The 21494-nt window shown below is 36.0% G+C and overlaps 1 long non-coding RNA gene across 1 annotated transcript in view; it reads right to left on the reverse strand.

Moving 5' to 3' along the window:
* Positions 1–1800: 1800 nt before the first annotated feature.
* LOC131682633 (uncharacterized) overlaps positions 1801–21494 on the reverse strand; it is a 59154-nt gene continuing 39460 nt past the window's right edge. The window contains exon 3 of the long non-coding RNA XR_009304112.1: positions 1801–2088. This is a non-coding gene — a long non-coding RNA (uncharacterized LOC131682633). The remainder of the gene's footprint in view (positions 2089–21494) is intronic.

Raw genomic sequence — 21494 nt, forward strand, 5'->3', positions numbered from 1 at the left:
GTTTTTTTGTTTTCAGTACCAGTATGCTTTTCGCTTTTGATGACCCGTCGCAGAAATTTGTACAGAAAATATCGCGATCTTTATTTTTATAATTAGACTTCCTATTAGACTATTTGTTGTTGGATGAATTAAATGAAAATAAGCAAAAATAAATTATTATCAGTTGAAATAATAACTATTGTCTCTGTTTTCTCTTTAAACTGAACTACAGTGAAGACCCGATTTTATCAGTCCCCGATTTCGTCAGCTCCCGATTCTTTCTCCTTTTTTAACTGACTATTTTAGCCTCATATGACAATTGATAGTTGTTTTTTTATTGGGCTCTAGCAGACGAACCAAGTTGAATTCGAGTAAATTCATTCTTGAGTATACTTTTCTTCTCTTAGAAATCGTAGAAATAATTTTATTTTTGTTTAATTTTTGCGCTGTCAGGCCCCCTCAAGGGAATTTTAAACTTAATAATCAGAAAGGGTTATGTGACTATATCTAGGGACTAAAGAAGAATAGTTTAAGAGCTGCGGTTTAGTTAAAGAAAGAAAAATATTTGTCCCGATTTTGTGAATGTGTCTTTTTTATCAGCCCCCAAATTCACCAAGTGGCTGATAAAAACGGGTCTTCACTGTATTCCAAAACCAGAAACAGAAATCAGCAGCAAATCTGATTTCTTTCTTTCCATTATGCTCAATTCCAAACGATTATCCAGTGCGAAATTGACCTCCCTTTTTTGCAATATTTACCTAGAAAGCTTTCCTCGCACAACTGTTCAAACATTGCAATACAAATGCACCGGATGTTTGCCTACACGAGACTTAATGATAGTACAAAGCCGCTGGTGCAAGGTCTATACGCGTAAATATACTAATTTGCCGTCATTTCAACGAACCACCACAGTTTCTGCCAAGCTTGCACAGAGAACGATGAAACCAAACCACACTCTGGTCGAGGTTTTCATTTTTGCAAATACATATTACCTAGAACGAGTGGGCGTTTTGGTGCATTTGCTCGATAAATACGGCTGCGTAGGCCTTAAAACCACAGACCGGCGATTGGTTTCAGCTTTGTTGTTAATTTAGATTTACAGACACCGAAGGAATCCAAATCCTAGAGTTGAAATAGTAATGCGCATGCATCGCAACTGTTAAAACTGTGTTACGTTCCTGGACTAAAGCTGCCCAGTGAGACCAGCCGAAAAATGAGACGGCTCTGGTTAGTATTCCGATTCCAGCGACACAACCGATTCTAATTAGAATCAGTTGTGTCATTGGAGGTTGGGGTCAGCCAGAAAAGCGGTTCATTTTCCGGCTGGACGTACTGGGTGGAGGCTATGCTTTGTGTTTTTCTTGTTTCGATCTTTGTAATCTGTTTCATTTTATGATATATCAAGATAACTGACAACTCTGGCCAGGGCGGATGCAAGAGGCCCTGGAAATTTTCATCTCGTTGAGAAATTTTAAATTTGTTCCAATTTCCAATCAGTTTCAAACTCAAAATCATCTTTCACTGATTTTCAATGAATAATTCGCCCCTAACTTTGTCCAAAATCTTGAACCGCCCCTGACTTTGTCCAAAATCTGGAGACAGTAACCTAAACCACTTTTCCGGGTGAAGATGGTACATTCTGTATTGATAGATAGAGATTCTTTTACTATAAGCTATACTTCTAGACATAGGCGCTGTATGTAACCCACATCGTGTCTCATTTGAATGTAACATACATATAAGCTAGAGCAAACTATCCTGAAAAACCTATGTAAAAATTTAAATGAAAATGCGTTGAAAATCTCCATCTCATACAGGTTCGCTTGCATGAATTATCATTGTATCCAAGTTTGCACGCAACGCCCGTATAGCGTTTGTTGGCCGATCGTAGCGCTGGCTAGCGGTAAGTTGCTACTTGCTGGTGGCATTTCAAAACGGCAGTTTTATTCCATACACACATTAAAAAAAACTACCTGTGTGTCAGTTCTCAGTGGTAAGTTTTCTTGATATATAGTTTTCGCTTTTATGTTTTTGCGCAATATAATTAACTGACAAGGCTTACCGTTCTAGAAAGTATTGAACTTGATTACGTGTGTAAAGTCAGCTTACCTGTAAATATAAAAAAAGAAAAACTTAGTCTTATTAGTATGATCGGATACAATTTACAGTTTATTTCATCTTGTTAAGCTTTCATTCATTCAATTTAAAGCTAATTGGATGTCAAACTCTCGTGGAACAATACATCGGAGGATAACCTGAAGCGCTCACCGCAATAGACGACCAGAGATCAGTCTGTTGTGGACAGCAGGGGTGGAGATGCACATGAGGTTGGCATTGTATTGCTCAAAAGATGCGACGAACGAGGTCACGTCCTCCGATTACCCATAACATCTGGCGCCAGGTGGTTAGTGTCAGTTGCGTCTCTGTTGCTTGTTGTATACTCTGAAAACATATCGGGTGCCTTCGTACAGCTGAGATATCGGCTGAGCAACCGTCCTAGGGTATATTGAAAATTTTCTCTAGATATGTTCTCGATAAGAAATGACCAACCCAAACATTTTGTTCCACTACATCTTGGGCGGTGGGGTATTTTTCGCCTTTATCCGACTCAATTTGTTGAAGGGTAATGGTACGATGCGAGCAGTTCATTTTGGTTGGGACACCTGAGAATGCGCTGAAGCGGCTGATCCTCGAAGTGGAGCGGGATGTGCCAGTATATTTTTTCGATGTCGGCTACGGTGGCGATCTAGTGCAGGTCTTCCTGGACGACAAGTCCAACGAGCTTATCGTTGGTGCAAAATCCTGACGACATCTTGCACGGGCCTTGTTGTGCTGGATTCTTTGAACACAGGATGATGCGGATGGTAGCAGTGGAGGTTCAAGTTGTCCACCGGATCAAAGAGCTTCTCCAGGTGCATTGATTTGCAGTCCTTGGTAGGTGGATCAGGCTATGGTTGTTTCCCAAAGCTCAAAAAAAATTTCCTTCGGAGTACACGGCCAAACAGTCTCTAGCTTCCAGAACTTCTGCAGCGCTTGCTCTAGGCATCGGTCAATGGTGAAGAAATGGCTGACGCGACGTATGATGTATTGATCGATGAATACCTTTCCGGAAATAGTCCATCTGAACGCTGTTCCTATCATCAACGGTAGTCCTCTCTCTTGAGGATCAGGAACTCAAACTTGGTGGACTACGAAGTCACAGTCGATTTTCGGTGTTGGTGGATTCACCGACACCAGCTACTGCGATATTCACCTTGATACGACGGAAATTAAGAGAATTTGAAAAATTTCTCGGTGATGTGTTGATGTGTTGATAAGCGCACTTGGCAGATTAGCTTCACCGAACTGGAGGGACGAGTAACGGCGGACGATGCTTGCCTCGATGATGCTCGCATGTGTACACGAAGAGGTTTGAGTCATCTGTCGGCACTTTTCCGCATTTGAATAATGATGAAATAGCCGTTGTTAAGTCAGACTGGACTAAGTGACATTTCATCGCTTTTGAGATAAACGAGTTAAAGTTTCTCATTCAAAATAATCAAAAAAATATTTTTCTTTCTTGGCGTTTTTTAAGGGATTAGTGTATACTATATTTCCAAGCAACAAATCTAATGCTTTTCGGTTTTAACTAAATTTATAAAGGATTTATTACAGTCACCACCATTTCTATCGGCTTTATAAAAGTAATAAACATTGCCAGATTATTCAGGTCTTATTAATTTCTTAAAGCTATCCTCAAACCTCCAATAAATTGTGTAATTGAGTACAATAAATAAAATCTTTACGGCCTTTTTATTTGCTTTATGTCAGCTTTAAAGTGCACAAGAAATTATATAGCACTATAAACCCCTGTGACCAGGCTGAATGTTGTTTTATTAAAATTCTCTATAAAATAAGATAGTCTACGCAAAGCGTCTTCAAAACTCTTATAATAGTGTCAAGCTTTCACCGTTGCAGCTATAAATACTCGCAGTTTTACAACGCATTCATAGTGAGCAATTTGATTTATGGCTATACTGTTGAATAATAATGGCATCCAGCGAATTACTGGATGCCATTATTATGAGTGCCACTGAGTCGCCATTTGTAAAAACTTTTTGTCATGAAATACAAATTATTGAAAATTTTCTAAATGAGAGAATATAGAATAAGTATCTACTTCTTTTTTTTATTTCGATTATAGAGGTTTTAACCTTAGGGTCATTCGCCTCTTCGGGTTAGAAAAATCTCTTATGACAAATTTCTAACCCTATGTGCGGGGTCGGGACTCGAACCCAGGTGCGCTGCGTACAAGGCAATCGATTTACCAATACGCTACGCCCACCCCTGTATCTACTTCTTACTGTTATCTAAACACCAGAAATAATTGAAGAACATCAATTGGTATACAAATTGTGATGAATTAGTAATTTTATTTAATTTACTTAGCTTTGCGTACTTTTATGCTAAAACAGCATTATAATGAAAGCGATGCGATTCACAATTTTATGGCTACATTCGCGATAAAAAATTGAAGCGCAAGTTTTTCATGACTGGTAAAGTTCCAATTCGAAAATTTAATATTAGATTTCACTAACCTGATTATTAGAAATAAACTAACCTGTTTATTAAGATTTCACTAACCTGATTATTAAACGCACACTCTGATTATTACTTTTCACGAATAGACCCGATACAAAGACGATGTTTATATTATTTGTTTACATTTAGGATGTCTTCATCAGCGGTTTTAAAAACCTTTTTCAAGAATATGTATGCTGCTTTAGAAGAGTTTTATAACAGGTTTTTGTGCATTCTTAAAAAAGCTTTAAAAACTTAATGTAGCTAACTAGGTGGAATGTGATCTTAAAGCGATGATTAGGAAACCTCAGGGAGTTCAATGTTTTAATGCTATTTTTACAAAAGAAATCTCAAAACCGCGAATAGATTTTAATAAAACTAAAATTGTTTCTTGGGTTGTGTTAAACGGGTTTTTCGATTCGCGCTTCAAAAAAGTTTCCACATGCCATTGTTCGTAGCGGCGTCCTGGCTTTCAAGGGAGTAATCGTGAATTATTAAACAACCACAGAAAAATTTTGGTCAAACTTGTTAAAGTCACATTATAGTCCGCGATATTGAAATAGCCTTTTGTATTTTTTATAGATATTAACTCACTTCGTTGAAATTTTATGATTTTTTCCATAACGAAAACCATTTACGTGTATTATAGATACTTTTGTAATGGATAAAAATGATTAAATCATACATTGTTTGGTTTACATTCATCCAGGGATGATTTTTGGAAATGGGCTGCATCCTTATTACCCTATTGAGTCATTGTGGAAGGAAATGAAAAAGCCGATATTCTTGCTAGACAAGTTTCAAGTAACAAATTCTTTCGGTGAGGTATCTATAGATGTAGTACTAATGGAAATTTATAAAATGGAGGTTAGTTATATCATACTGGTCTACATTGTACCAAGCTCTAGGGAACCCTAGTAACAATTGAGGTTTTATGGTAGTTTTATAGCCACTGATAAAACTTAGACTGCACTTGTAGCGTGCTATAAAACTTCAATTGTTACTAGGGGACCTTTAAATAGATTAAAAACAATGAAGAAATTAAATCTAGTGCTGGTATTTCAATGCTATGCCAACATGTATGCCATGTGGCATCTAGTTCGAAAAATTTCAATTGACTTATTTCAGTTCAGCTCCGTAGACCGTTTTATTGGATTTAATCTCTGGCAGATGCCATTGGTTGAACGTTCGGATAGTTCGATTCAAATTGCAATGTTCGGACAAAAACTTGTGAAATTGGTAAAGCGTCACCACTTTGCAAATAGAGTACACATAGCTACTCGGCAAATTAACACTATTTAAAGTTCATCCATCTGGCTCAATATAATGTAGTAAAAACAAACTTTACACTAAATTGAACAAAAGTTTATCGTGCGGAAAAATTGCTTCACTCGAATGATTCTAGTCGACAGCAAAAACCCGCTCTCGTGCAACCGGATTATGTGGTTGGTACCTGAATAGCAGGCCATTTTGCGATCAACAACTTTGGAAACAATTAAATCTGATAAGTTTGTCAGTTTCCAATGCAATGGCCCCGCACGATCGGATCGGATGCGCTCCATCGCCAATTGAATTAATCATGAACGGATGGCAGCGTCAATCACGGTCGTTGTACCCTGAAATGCGGATATCTCACGAATTTTTCTTCTAACTGAATGAAGCTCGATTCAGAAATTCCAGATTATTTTAATAAAAAGTTACATAAAATGTGCGGTGTGGGGTATATTGATAGTACAGAGATAAACCTAAATCCATAATTGTTTGAAGGATCATTGTGACAGCATTTCCCTGTTTTATCTTCTATTGCAGTTATCTGAAACGTCAAACAACTATTATCAATTTGACGCTAAATTTAATAAAACAATTGAGAATATTCCGTGTAACTTTTGAATCCAATTTCGAAACTTGAAAATCTTACATAACATAGCTTAATACAATTGAATTCAGGAGATGGTAGCAGGAAAAGGCGAACCATTTGAATTCTTGGATAGATGACACACATACATACATTTTTCCCCATCACCAACCTATTCCTAATATGTGCAATTTCGTCTCATTTCATTACATCAGTAATGATGTGAAGCGATTTATAAATTGCACATCAGTAAATGTTATGATGGAAATAAATCCTGGCGTGCTGTCTGCCGTCAGTAGCTATTTACCCCCAGCTCTGGTGTAGATGGATGGTGGTGCCAAAGCGTTCGCTCACTGACTGAGATTAATTTAAAAACTAATACATACCTCAATCAATACCATCATAGGAATCTGATAAAATTCAAAGCTCTTGATAATACGGAGCTCTTGGTTCGACTTTGCTGCTGCTGGAGTAGTTAGTTAGCCCAGAGTGTAGACAATTAGTTTGTTTTATAACCACCCTGGGTTTCGCCACACAGCCACCTCAATCATCCCGATCGGAAAGTAATAATAAAATTATTGCAGAGCATGTTATTTTACATGGTGACTTTTATCAATTTAACAAATTGTTTTTCTTTAAACAAATACCGTAAGGTATGACCAAAAAGCGTTTTCTCCTATGTTTGTTTTTATAAATTCAAAGATTTGTTTGTTCAAACTATTCAAAATAAACTTGCACTAGTAACTTGCATGATAAATCCATATAAAATGGCAAAGGCGTTTAGAGATCACACGCTTTGAATTTTGTGGCGCCATAAGGCGGATTCGTTTTTTTCAGATGTAGATAATACAATTATATTCATATAAAGCTATTTTGAGTATGTCAATAGGTTATTCGTTTACTTCCGCCATTTTTTTACAATGTATTAGCGATTGTTAGGAAAAATTTTCCAAATATGAAAAAATGTTTCGTTGGGCTGTGTTCGGAGAAGAATAAACGTTTCCACGTTGATTGTTTACAGGTTTCCTGGAAATTGAAATTTTGATTTTTGGTAGCTCACATATCATATTTTGCAGAGTATTGCATACCAGTTCACGAAAATATCTAATTTTGACAGCACTCTGCTCCACTTTTCTGATCGGGATGTATCCGAGTCTGTTGATTCAATTTCGCTTGGAGGGTTAAATTTTTGCACGCCGCATTCACATGCTGACAGCGTCTCCGTACTATATGCCTCGGTTGATTTTCCATCCCGCTGCTCGGTTCCCCTATCAACCAACGATGGTGTGTGTATTTGATTTAGAAAATGCTAAAGGAAAAGCTGTGTCAAAAACAAATATACACCATATTTAAAGGTGCAGTTTAGGCGTAACAATTGTGAGCTGAAAATTCCGGGTGATATACAAACTATATGAAGGATTGAAAGAATATTCAGTGCAGATAATACATTCTAAAGGGTGGACGAGAGAGTACGACGATAGTGTTTAAATTAACTCTAGAGTAATCAATTTTTGAATACGTCTTTGTTGAGTATAACGGAGACACACAAGCTAGAGTAACTATATTTCCGACAGAGAGGGATTCATTCAACTAACACGAGTGTGTATTGTATAAACATTGTTGAAATTGCGCAAACGACGCAAAAAACCAAAGCAATAACGTTTAACCTTGGCAATGTGGTTGTGCTTCTCTTCCATGATTTACGTTAAAATGGTTTTCGATCAGCTGTGGAATCTCAAACGATTTGTTTAATTCCTTTATTCGACACGGCTAAATGCGTGATGCAAACGATTAGCTCTCGTGTTTATTTTCCTGATGATAGTAAATTACAAAGTGAAAAACCCGATTCCATGCAAGTATTTCACTTTCAATTGTGCGCTAAAACAAATTTAACGTAGCGCATAGAAATGAACGCAAAAAATCGAAAGCATGTGGATCAGGAAGGAGACAAACTGTTATTTTTACTATTGTTATCGTGCACCTCCAGAGCGGCGTGAAACTTTTAATAGGGTGTACATATATACAAAAAACTACATAAAATTGAATTCTTTTGACTCAATTTTGGGGTATCATCAATAAGATTAATTTTGTATGCTCAACTTTAAGTATACTCAAATTGAAGCAGAATTTACCTATTTTTGAGTAAAGTTCCAACAACTCTTTTTAGGTTATTTTATTTTTCTGTGTGGTGAAGTATTTTTTCCGTGGACTCACTGGTTGGTTGGAATAGTGCACGCCAAGGATTTGGCTAACAATGAGGCAATCAGTTCTTGACGGCCATGTACATATAGTTGTATTCGTACAATTAAGCAGACTTTATAGGTGAGTTGAAAATTAAATCTCGTTCCTAAATTAGGCACAGCTAACTTGCGGCCTTAATTTTAGATTTTTTAATTAGTTTCTATTAGCTAGCGAGCGTGATAGGATGTTGGACCCGTTTACGTCATTTTATATAATTTATATATTTTAACCAGTTAGCAGCGCCGGCTTTTACTATTCAACACTGTGTCCTAAAGAGGAGGATTGTAGGACGAGTAACGCTAATTATGGTTGTAGTATAGGATACTTCCATTAGGGTATCAGAACTTGTTATATGTACATTATAAACTATCCTTGTATAACTTTTGCACGTGGAAATGATGATTAGTAGTAATAGCCAAAATATTTTTGAAAATATTGGTCTTTAGAAGTATGTAAATTTCTTACTATATTACCTTTGGAATTCCACGAAACCGAACTCATTATTACGAAGTTCGAAAGGACCCTAACTATAGTATGCGGGAAAAAGTTAGCTATATTCGGTTGAAATTTTTGCAACTCTTCTGTTGTACATACATATATAGGGTAAGAGGGTATAATACTATTCCTAGGACACCAGCATTATCTGAAACATAAAAATGACCGATAACCGCATCATTTCATGAAATCAACATAGTAAGTAATTTTGGCATTTTTAACCCTCAAAAAGCCAAGGGGTCTCAAAGGCCCGGCTAGTTACAGTTCTCTAGTTTCGATGAACTTGTGATTTGAAATACAAATGAGTGAGTGTTTTCGGGATTTTGATTCTCTCACTGATAAAACGACAAAAAGGAGGCTATTCATTTCATTGGCTCTTGCTTCTTGAAGTCACATTTTTAGCTTGTCTTTTTGAGTGATAATATACTGCAAACCTGATGTCCTGATCGTCTATTGCCAGAACGTTCGTGGAATGAGAACAAAAACGCAAGCTTTTTTACTTGCCCCCATTTCCTGCGACTATGAAATTATTGTACTCATCGAAACCTGGCTACATGATTAATATATTATTATATTAACCCATTCATGCCAATGTTGTCTGCGGATAACAACGTTTTTAAACAGCTATAACTTTCGATTGAGGAAAGATTTGCTTACAAAAACAAGTAAGGCTAATAAATGTGACTATTGCCTTTCATTTGAGTATTAACAGTTGCAAGGATCAGCTCTAGAACTGAAGTTATTGCAATTAGTCTGGTTGGATTCCAATGTAGCAGTGCTGCCAGGGACAGGGACCGTTTCCGTTGATGACGGAAAATGATTTTTTCATATATCTTCATTATGTTTTAATCTTATTGAAAACTGATAAAACTTATCAATTTTGACTGTCTTTGGCTACGTTTCCATGCAATTGGACAATTGTAAACTACAATATCATCATTTTGTAACCTGATATTGCTGCTATCGCATGGTACAACATTGGGCATAGTTATCTATAAAGCATGATTTTACGAATCAGTTCTGATTCATTTTTATATGAAATCTTCTGTGAATATTTGTCATACATATTTTGTCATCAATAGACACTTATGACACGTATGCGAGCGACTTTGGTTTACATTTTTAGCAAAAACTGTGAATATAGTCAACCGATCTTCGCATGAATCGAAAGATTACTACAGAAAAGATAGAAGGATCGCTTGCATTCCCGAAAAGTTCAACGAAACTGCTACAGTTTATGACTTCTATAGCACAAAATCTAGTGATAAGTTAGCAATTTGACATTTTTAATATTGACACTAACAATAGCTTTAAGTGTAATCTGTACGCTATATACCGAAGACGTAATAATAATAATAAAACCAACATTATATACAAAAGCTTCTAAATAGCCATTTCGGTGTATGTTCCCACTATTTTTCTATAAGCATTTCAACCAATTGGAAAGAGTCAGATTTGGTAGAACTATCTCGATCAACTTATTAGACTATATTAGTTCCCAACTTAGTTTTTGAAATGACTTAAAACTAAAACGTGTGCGTGTTGAGTTTTTCATGGTTTCACAACAACTCATCACCGGACGAAACCCCCAACTAGGTTCTGGATGGTATGCCCCATTATTAGCACAACTGCAAATGATCTTTAAAATCAATGATGAGCTTTAAATAACTGTAATATGTACTATTTTTCAGTAAAATGAGGTTTAGCATTATACAAATTTCAATAAATCGGTAAGGGCATATAACCCTATTGTAGTGGGGCATGCTCTCCAATTGTTATGGGGCATTCTCACCGATTGCTGTGAGGCATACCATCTTTTGTTGTGAGGCATATTACACTGTAACTGGCGCACTTTGCCCTGGATGAATGGATGTACCTGAAGTAATGTGAAACGCACTATCCAATGCGTTTTTGTTGCGAAACATTATGTTTTGTAGAAGCTGTGGGCGATATTGTGTTTTTGAGCATACTTTGTAAATTTTCTTAATTTTAAACATTTTGTGTTATTTAAGGTGGTTTTCAATCTATTCCCCGAACGATTATATTTTTCGATAGCGCGTGCAGCATCCGTATAGATATTATAACTATTCATACCCAAAAGTAATTTTTTAAATCCTTTTTTATAAAATTTGCGGTTGGGGTTAGTTGGCGGTAACGCACACGGGGCAAGTTGGCGGTACTATTTATAGTGCAAAAATAGTCATCATAAATGTTTATTTCTGGAATTCACTCCAAAGTAAGAGAAACTTTTTCTTGTGTCTCTCGTCAATGCAGGGGACAATTATTTCAGCCAATCGCCTGAAGAATTTCGAAAATTTGCTTTTGAATATGGAGTACGCGTCGAAGTCAAAATGGCGGGGTATTGAGACTGAAATATAATGAAAAGTGTCGAATACTATACAGTTTTATTGAAAAGACAATCGGCACATTTCATGTGGACCACTTATGTATTTGTATTTCCTTTGGATTGCTTATTTTCTGGCAGTCCGCCAACTAACCCCATACATACCGCCAACTTACCCCGAGGCTATGGCAAGTTGGCTGCTTTTCCGCGTCACATATTTTTGTATCTAGAAATGAAGACAACGTAAACATTTTAATAAAATTCGGAGATGTTGCCAACAATCTACCCTTCCATGCAACGTGTTCTATTTTGCAAGATCTACCAAAATCAAAGCGGTAAAAACTGAAAACACCGCCAACTAGCCCCGGCCTCCCCTAATAATATTTTTATCAGCATGTTTCCAACAAAAAATTAGGTAGGAACCAATTTCTAACTAACACTGCAATAAATTAGAGTGGTTTTTGCGGGAACCATAGTGCGCAACGTTGAAACATAGATATTTTTGCTTAAGGAGGCGTATTAGACCCGTTTACCCTATTACAACATCACGCGCTGTTCTGACATAGATGAATACGCTCCGAGTTATCACACTAATTAACTTTTCATTCTTTTCTTGCTCAAGCGCTGTAACTTTGATTCTACTATTTATCCAATGGTATAAAATTTTAATTCACAAATTTCCTTGGTTTGTAATAGCCAACAAAATAGTTTACTACCGTCTCATTTTTTATTGCCAAACAGTTTACTACCACCTCATTTTTTATAGTCTGTTTATTTGACACGGAACATAACATTTAGTGTGAAAGTGCCGATTTTCTCTATTCTTCATAACATATCATAAACATTATTTCAAGTTTGATTTATTTAAATCATTTGCAGCGGCGTGAAAATAGAAGCATCCGTATTCCATTAGTGACAGCATTCGATTCCGAGCTTACTGAAATTTCCCATCTGGTTCTAATCGCACTTTCCACAGCTCGCCTTATTGCTGCAGTGGGTGGCCCAATTGTTTGAATTAAAAGAAGGGGGGGGGGAGTCTTTTTCCGGATTTGTTTCAGAAATTTGAAGCAAATTGACCAAAACTTTTTATATAATTTCAATAACATTCTGTAATTTTTCCATTCAAAAATTGCGACAAGCGACTCGGTGACGAAGCTTTTTATAGAACATCTCTGGAAAAACACGATTTACGATGTTAACTGCCATTCAAATGCTTCCTAACCGATTTATTTCAATATTTGCATGCATATTCTATGTAAAAAATATCTCCCTTCTACGCTTAATTTTGGAGATAATTTTTCAATTAAGGGTTTTTTACTCATTTCAAATAAAAATTGCTATTTTCACGAAAAATTGCGCCATTTTATGAAGCAAAGGAAGCTTTTTAAATCTAATTGCATCGTAGTAATGAGTAAAAGTTGTTCTAACAATAGCCATAAACGTAATTTTAGAAGTGATACTAATTTGCAGTCATCACTGTAATTTTCTTATATAATATGATTCTAAGTGTCACTTCAATTCAAAATGCCTTTTAATAAAAAAAATCCAAAATGTATTTTTCGACAGATGCAGTTTTGTTTCAACAAAAACAATTAATTCGCCAAACGGTGGGATAACATAGTTCCCACAAGTTTCGTATCTCATGCCTCCACGCGAGTCTAAGTCCATTGATCAAATTTGGTCGTTAGACCGGGTACGACTGAGTGCTATCAGCCTTCTGCCGATAGTAGCAGAATAAGAGGGTGCGAATAGATTTAGTCGAGAAAAAACTACCGTAAAATAAATAGTTGTTCGGAAATCAACCCCAATAAGACCTGATTAGTATCGAGTCAACGTACTGCAAATTAGTCGCGTCTGTTCTTATGAATCTAATTTCAAGTTCTGTTATTGCTAACAAGCTCCTTTATCAGGTTAACGATCTTTTGTATTTTCCTTCAATGGTCGATATTATCGTTCGTATACCTGTATTTCATAAACAATCCGATATGGAAAATAGGAAATACTTTCTTGATTTATAACATCTCAAGCTATCATAACTCGTTGTCTGCATAATGTATTATCACTCGGTAGTTTTCAACCCAATAAATATATCGTAGAGAAGGAATATCGGAATTTGTCTAAAAACAGTCACAATAAATACCGACCGATTTTGCAGATAAGATTAGCTTTTTAGGAAATACTTCCACGGTCGGCTGTGTGGAGTTCGAATTGGTTTTATTTAGACAACAGGATACTCTCAGTAGCCGGCTACCCAGAGTTTAAAAAGAACCAAAAACTAAACAAGATTTTTTCTTTTTCGAGTGATCGTATACTCGAAAATCAACTATTATCAAGTATTTGTATCATCCAGAAGCTATCAGTAAAAAAGTTTCCTTGACAACTATTAGCATATCGTTATAATACATTCTATTTGAAGGCAAAAATACAATTTTCGTATAAAATTTGCGTTAAAATACACCCAACAAAAATTTTCCAAAATTTTGTCCTTTTCGACAGATTCAGTTTTGTTTCAACAAAAACAATTAATTCCTTGAGGTCGCAAAACGGTGGGATAACATAGCTTTTACATTTTGTTTCCAGGTGATGTTGGGAACCATTTAAAAGCTACATGTAGAATTGTTTCCTATTTAAACCTATCTATAAACTTCTGCAAAGCAGCACAGCCTATAGCAACACTGTGTTTTGATTAGATACACTGTGTGGAATACTTCAGGGGATTATTAAATAGTAAACACAACAGCGGCTGCAATGCGCATATTTGTTATCTACTCGTTGTCAGTCTGGGACCGAGGATAGGACTGCTGCGCAATATGCTTGTTAGACCTTACATGGCGCACTACACGTGAGGGATGATTCATAAACCAAATCACATCTAAATCGTTACAAAATTAAATTAACTCTCAACCAGTGCATCACTATTTCCAACAACAAATCCGCCCGGCTCTGCAAATTCGTTACGTTATTCATTGATGATAGGGTAAAGTGCCTATTTTCACCATACTAAGCAAGGTGCCTCACTAATTCATTAATTTCTTATTCTACAATCAATGGAATGCGTAAAAATTGACATCAACAGCTTTGCTTCGTTGTTTAGAACCCATAACACACACTGAAAACAGTGGAATTCTCGTGTTTGAGCGCAACAAAAACTCGAATCGAGTATCCCTATTGTTGCGCTACCATTTGACTCAATGCGTTGAATCAAGATGGCAGACACTGCTCTAATCAACGGCCTCCAATGGGTAAGGTGATAATAGAAACATGGCGAAAATGGGCTCATCACCCTATATCACCCTAGTCATATATCTGTTCAAAACACATAATAGTAGGAATATTTATAATTGATCACGATCCGGCGAAGAATAAATGAGATATCTTTCGAGTTTCAGTAAGTTCATTTGCGTCATATTCAACGTTAGACTTTATTAGATGGACACCCATGGAATCATTCTGGAACCGCAGTTTTGCTTCAACTAAACGCGGCTTTTTCTGGTAAACCGGTGCCGACTTTCAAGCTCACTCAATACTTTAGAAATATAATACCAACTTCAAATCTCCAACAAAAAAAATTCATTCAACGACATCTGAACGCTCAACAATTAGCAAATTACTCCACCCAGTTGATTCAGCCCACATTTGCGCTGGTAGCTTACGCCTCAGTGTTATAAATAGCGTAATGCAAACATGAAGCCGATACACAGTGGTCGGAAATCTGCGAAAGCCTGGGTTTTTTTCGGTTCTCTATGGCGTTCTATATTATGGTGCTGAACTAGTTTGGGCTTTTCGTTCATAGAGAAACATGTCTGCAATGCAGTTACAGTACAACTTAAATATATTATTTTTATATTTTTTTGTTTAGTGAAGTAACGGTAAAAATTCACCTTTACTGGAAACACTGAGAAAAGATATGTTCTCAAGCAGAAATCGACCCTGCGATCTCCCAGTCTCTAGTTGGGTGCGTTAACCACTCCGCAATCGAGGAACTGTGGAACGCAACCAACTAGAGACTGGGAGATCGCAGGTTCGATTTCTGCTTGAGGACATATCTTTTCTCAGTGTTTCCAATAAAGGTGAATTATCACTGTTTCTTCATTCTCACCGTTACGGCCATTCTTTCTCTGTCTGTTTTCCAGTGGATACGTTCATAAAAAATCCTTGAAGAAGGAAAAAACAAAGACTCACGTCCAAACAAGCAGTATTTTCTACTTGTGAAATGTTATCCTCTGTGGTTATTTGTTATAAATTCTACGCGACGGTAAATTTGCCGTTTTTCTTGTTTCATGCAAATGAAATTATATGATAAGCTATCATCATTCGTCATTTCGTGAATTGCATTTAGTTAAATTGCATTTAGTTAAATTGCATTGAGTTTAATAGTTTAATAACTTCAAGAAAAAAATCCTAATATATTAAGTTAAAAAGAGAAATTCCGACAAAAAACTAGCGTAATTTACGATTTAAAATCGCTGTTCTAAATAGCGTGTTGAATAGAAGAACATAAGTACCACTTTTGAAATCGCTACGATGAAATCCAGAAAAGTGATTTATTTCTACCAAGTTCTTCAGATTTCCGCCCATTGTGCGCCGCGCTTTTTTACCTTCCCGCCCGAACACATATGTGCTCTAGAATAAGCGTTTCAACGCCGAGGCGGTTTAAAGTTCAACACGTAGGGTATTTGATCACAAATTCATCTTAGTTTCTCTCTTTTAGTTTACCTCATTTCAAACACACTAATTTGAACAGTGTTAGTTGTTTCTGTTTAACATTTTAGCTTAAATGGTGCGACGGGAAAAAAGACGTTCTATCTAATATTTTCTTGTGTTAAACACGAGTATTTTGCATTCTTAAATCCTGTTTCGTTTTATACACTTTCTTAGGAATGAATATAATATATTGCCGCGATTTATGCGCAATCCATTGACTGCAGGTCGAATAATCAGTGGAACTCTTACTAATGGGATGAATAAATGATCAATTACCCCAAATTTCCATTCCGCCGAAGAAAACTCTTCAAAGGCTTCTTACAACGTTTCCTGAGGAAAAAAAACCGGCAATGTAAAAAGGCAAAACATGATGAATGGCGAAATGTAGCTCCGCACTAAAGTATCAGACACTTCGAAGGGGAGTTTTGTGCAAATCGTAGCTATTAGAGAGATGATGACACTACTTGCGCCCATAGCTGGCTGACGTTTGCTTGCCCCTTGCCGTGACGACGCGACGCGACGAAGAGATGATGCTAGTAATTAATCCGACGCTGCGCCGTGCTCACCATCCCCTGTTGCTGCTGCGCCCACCGCCACCGCGAATGTGCCCGTTTGTTTTTGTTGCATTCAACACCATTCACCCACCGTACCGAGTGCTGGCATGTATATTTGTGTATGTATGTGTGTACCTTCAGAATAAATCATTCATTAAGCTGTAATGACGACGACGGTGGTAATTAAAAGAATGAGCGGCTTTTGAGCTTGCTGCTATTTTTTAAAGTGGCTTTTCTTCAGCGACCAGCGACTTCGTCATTGGGCTCTACAGCACGGAAAGGGTCTTGGACGGAAAGTCAGCGATGTTGCTAGGCTTTATTTCTATAATGATGAAGATTCTGGCTTCCTGTCTGCAACATGTTTATGCTTGGGCACATGACACAATCCAAAATCAAAATTAGGAAGTGATCCTTAGTTCTGTGTATAGGTATAAGTAACTGCAAACTTATACGTATGCATAAAGGATTGGAACTGAATTCCGTTGAGGATATCTTTCATTGCGACAGGTTCGCAGCCGACTTTAAGTGTGTAGAGTGATTACAGAGCTAATATTATGAAAGATTATAGCAAGACATTAATTTTTCATCGAAGGTTGATATAGCTACTGGAAAGTAACGAACTTTCTTAGAGCACTATTTCCAGAAAGCATGCAATATTCTCCGTAACCCGAAACAACCCCAAAGCCAACCGCTAACTTTGAAAACTTTTGTGTCGTTCTCATAAAACAACCCGCAGTTCGATGGTAATAGCAAGAAAAGATATTTAATAAAAATCTAGAAAAGAAACCGGCCAACTTTAGATCACTTCAGAAGTAGACTTCAATTTTGCACATGTGCGAATCGGTTCGTTAAGTGCCAAGCCACAGTAATCATTGGTACGTTCCAATGATTTCAGGAGAATCGCATGATCCGGTAGGTCAATTGACACTTTGAGATCCATATACCCCATAAGCAATGTATGTATGAAAAAGTTATGATTTCAAATATTAATAAACTACAAGCGACCACCCGCCCCCATGTAGTTGACGCGTACTAGCTGTTGAAGTAGAAACATTACACTACAACACGTAATATCTTTTGATCGTAATATTATATCGTAACATTATATTACGATCGTGATAGTAATATTATACCTTATTGATCGTAATATTATACCTTTCAGAAGCCGGATTTCAAAATGACTCCAATCACGAATTTTGAGCTACTACCAATCACCCAAATTCAATTAAATCCCATATTCATACAAACTTGGAAAAACGGAGTCTTGAATCACGGCAGATTTCGAATTAACGCGTTTTTAGACGGGTTTTCCAATCCATGCAATGTTTTACGTCTTAAAAAACGTAAACGATTCGAGTCATTTTGAAATTCAAGATGGTGGCTTCTGGTTACAGTTAACACTAAAATTTACACTAATATGGGATTGAAGTTAAAAGGTGTTGATAATGAGAGGACAAAAACTGACGAGATAATTGGATCCATTAATTCAAGATGGCAACTTCCTCTTATCATAAAACGCAAGAAACGAATTTCAATATGGGGTTCATTTTAAAGGTGATACTCGGTACAAACCTATTAAATACAAGATGGTGGCTTCTGTTTACCATTATATATATATATATATATATATATATATATATATATATATATATATATATATATATATATATATATATATATATATATATATATATATATATATATATATATATATATATATATATATATATATATATATATATATATATATATATATAAATATAAAATATATAGAATATATAAAAAATGATGATGATGATGATGATGTAGTGAACCCACCATCAGTGCAAGGGCTACGCCAGTGAGCGCAGTTTCTTTTAACAGCAAAGCCAAATGTTGTTAGCAAACGACTTTCAATTTATCGCTGTATACAGGGAGCCCCATAGGACATGGGACAATTAAGCGTATAACGGCAGTGAAGGGCCAAAAAGGGTTGGATCCATAAGCGTAAGTTCTTATGCGCACTCCACAGGGACAAAGAATCTCCTTCCAACAAGAAAATCCAGACGTTTGAATAGCAACATTTACGATACTTTTTAAGGCACTACCTGATGGTTTGTGTGAGAAGAGCGCGTCAAACTTGCCATGCCATGACAGATAAGAATATCAACAATAACTACATAATTCCAAAAAATTAGGAAGTCAGTTCAGACATTACTATTTTCTGACTAGAGACAGGCGATCCACGTACCCTAATCCATGACACAGTTCGTATGATGCTCTGGTGCACCCTCCCTGCCCAAATAATGATATAAATACATATCTTAGAAAATACATATAACGAATGTAATGAATATAGTTCAATTAGAAATAATAAAATGTAATGAAATACTTTGAAGAAATAAAATGCAATTTATAAATTTAATATAAAATATGTATATAGTAAATATAATTTTTAATAGAACTAGGACCTTAACGACTGAAATCCACATACGTCAAAGCGAGTACAAGGACCGCTAACTTTGGTCATATTTTGCATGTTTATATTGTACAAGCTGAAATATTTAATAAAATGAATATAGTACATATAGTGACTATAATACATGAAATAAGATGATAACGACATAGTGCACGTGCTGCTGAAATAAAATGTTACTATAATAATACAAGATAGTATATTATGGATCAGGAAAAATACAATGAATGGAATGCACTATGGTTATGTTATGTATATAGCAAATATATTGTTTAATAAAAGAAGGACCCAGTCCGACATTCACGCCTGAAATCTATAATCCATGGATAGTAAATATAGTGGATAGAATGGATGAATGGTGGAATGAATTATAAAGTATCAGCAATACAAAATTTAATAATAGAATTCGTGTCACAATTTATATTTATTTCAAGTCGTCAATCAGATGTAGACCGGTTTCTTACAATAATTATTAAACTAACTTAACACTAGTTAAAATTTTGGTTTACTTTAAACTGCTGCTTAAGTTTTGTTTTCGACATAGTGAAGTCAATGCTTTCGCAATGTTTGTTGTAAATATTCATCATTTGGTTTAAAGGGCCAAACTTGGCATAATTGGTGCGATGGCGAATTGTACAAAAGATGCTGCGGTTACGTAGTTGTCGAGAAGGAGCATAAAAATTTAGTTTCGATAAAAGTTCGATTGAATCAATACGATGTGATACAATGTCGTTTACAAATGATACCATAGAAAATTCACGACGATCTTTCAAGGTTTGAATGTCAATTAGCATGCACCGTGCTTCATAAGATGGCAAATCTAGTCCAGTCCAACCTAGTTTACGAAGAGCGAACATCAAAAACTGCTTTTGTACTGATTCTATCCGGTTTGCATGTGTTGCTGAAAAAGGCGACCAAACTATACTACAATATTCTAGTGTTGAACGCACATAGGCTACATATAATGTTTTTATTGTGTAGGGATCTTGGAAATTATAGCAGAAGCGTTTAATAAAACCTAGTGTGCTGTTTGCTTTGTTAATTATTGTATTATAATGATCTATGAATGTTATTTTGGAATCTATAATAACTCCTAGATCTCTTATTCTGTCACACTTTTCTACTTGTTGATTTCCCAATAAGATTCTATTGTTCTGTATATTATTCTTTCTACTCAATGTTATGGAATTACATTTTTTTACATTCAGTTTCAGCAGGCTTTTATTACACCATGTATAAAATATATTTACTTCGTTTTGAAATGTCTGAAAGTCTTCACCATTTCTTATTTCTAGAAATAGTTTCATATCATCAGCATATATAAGAACTTTTACATTTTTTAGAATGAAGGAAATGTCGTTAACAAATAAAATAAAGAATAGCGGGCCCAAATGAGACCCTTGAGGGACTCCTGATGTAACTTGAATTGGGATTGATTTTATCCCTTTAAATCTAACAGCTTGTTCGCGATTTGTAAGATATGATTGTACCCATGTAAGAAGTCCTGGCTCAAATCCCATTTTTTCTAATTTAAAAAGTAGCATGGGTATGTCGATGCGATCAAATGCTTTGCTAAAATCTGTATAAAGAGCTTCAACGTGGTTTCCGTTATCCATTGCTGTTAATGTGTAGTTAATGAATTCGAGTAGATTTGTACTTGTAGAACGCCCTTTGAAAAAACCATGTTGCACATGGGTAATTCTGTTCTTGATTTGGTGGAATAAATTTTCATTAACAATCGCCTCGAAAATCTTGGGAATGCACGAGATGATAGCTATTCCACGATAGTTACGCACATCGGATTTTTTACCGTTTTTAAAAATTGGAACTAGGAAAGAGCTTTTCCATGTTTTAGGAAAACAACCTGATTCTAGAGACATGTTAAAAAGCCAAAATAAAGGAGCGGTTAGTTCTATTGACAAAGTTTTTAAAAACACCGGTGGAACGCCATCAGGTCCAGGGCTTTTAGAGCTATCCAAATTTTTCAAGGCATCCATGATTGTATGTACTTTTATCTGTTTAATGTTAATATCTCTTGAAAGTTCTGGGAGGAATGAAAAGTATTCACGCTCTCGATCCTTCTCTGAAAATGTAGTGTAAACTTCCTGGAAGAAAGTTGCAAAAAGATTGCAGATTTCCTCTGAGTTATCGCCTACCTTTCCATCAAGATGCATTTCTGTTGGGAAATAATCCGATTTTATTTTAGTTTTTACGTAATTAAAGAAGTTTTTTGGGCAAGTTTTTATATTGCGTTCTGTTCTTGCATTGTACTCTTCAAACGCGATATCAATGGCAAGGTTCAATTGA

The sequence above is a fragment of the Topomyia yanbarensis genome, chromosome 2 (genome assembly GCF_030247195.1).
Source record: "Topomyia yanbarensis strain Yona2022 chromosome 2, ASM3024719v1, whole genome shotgun sequence".
In the NCBI taxonomy this organism is placed as follows: Eukaryota; Metazoa; Arthropoda; class Insecta; order Diptera; family Culicidae; genus Topomyia; species Topomyia yanbarensis.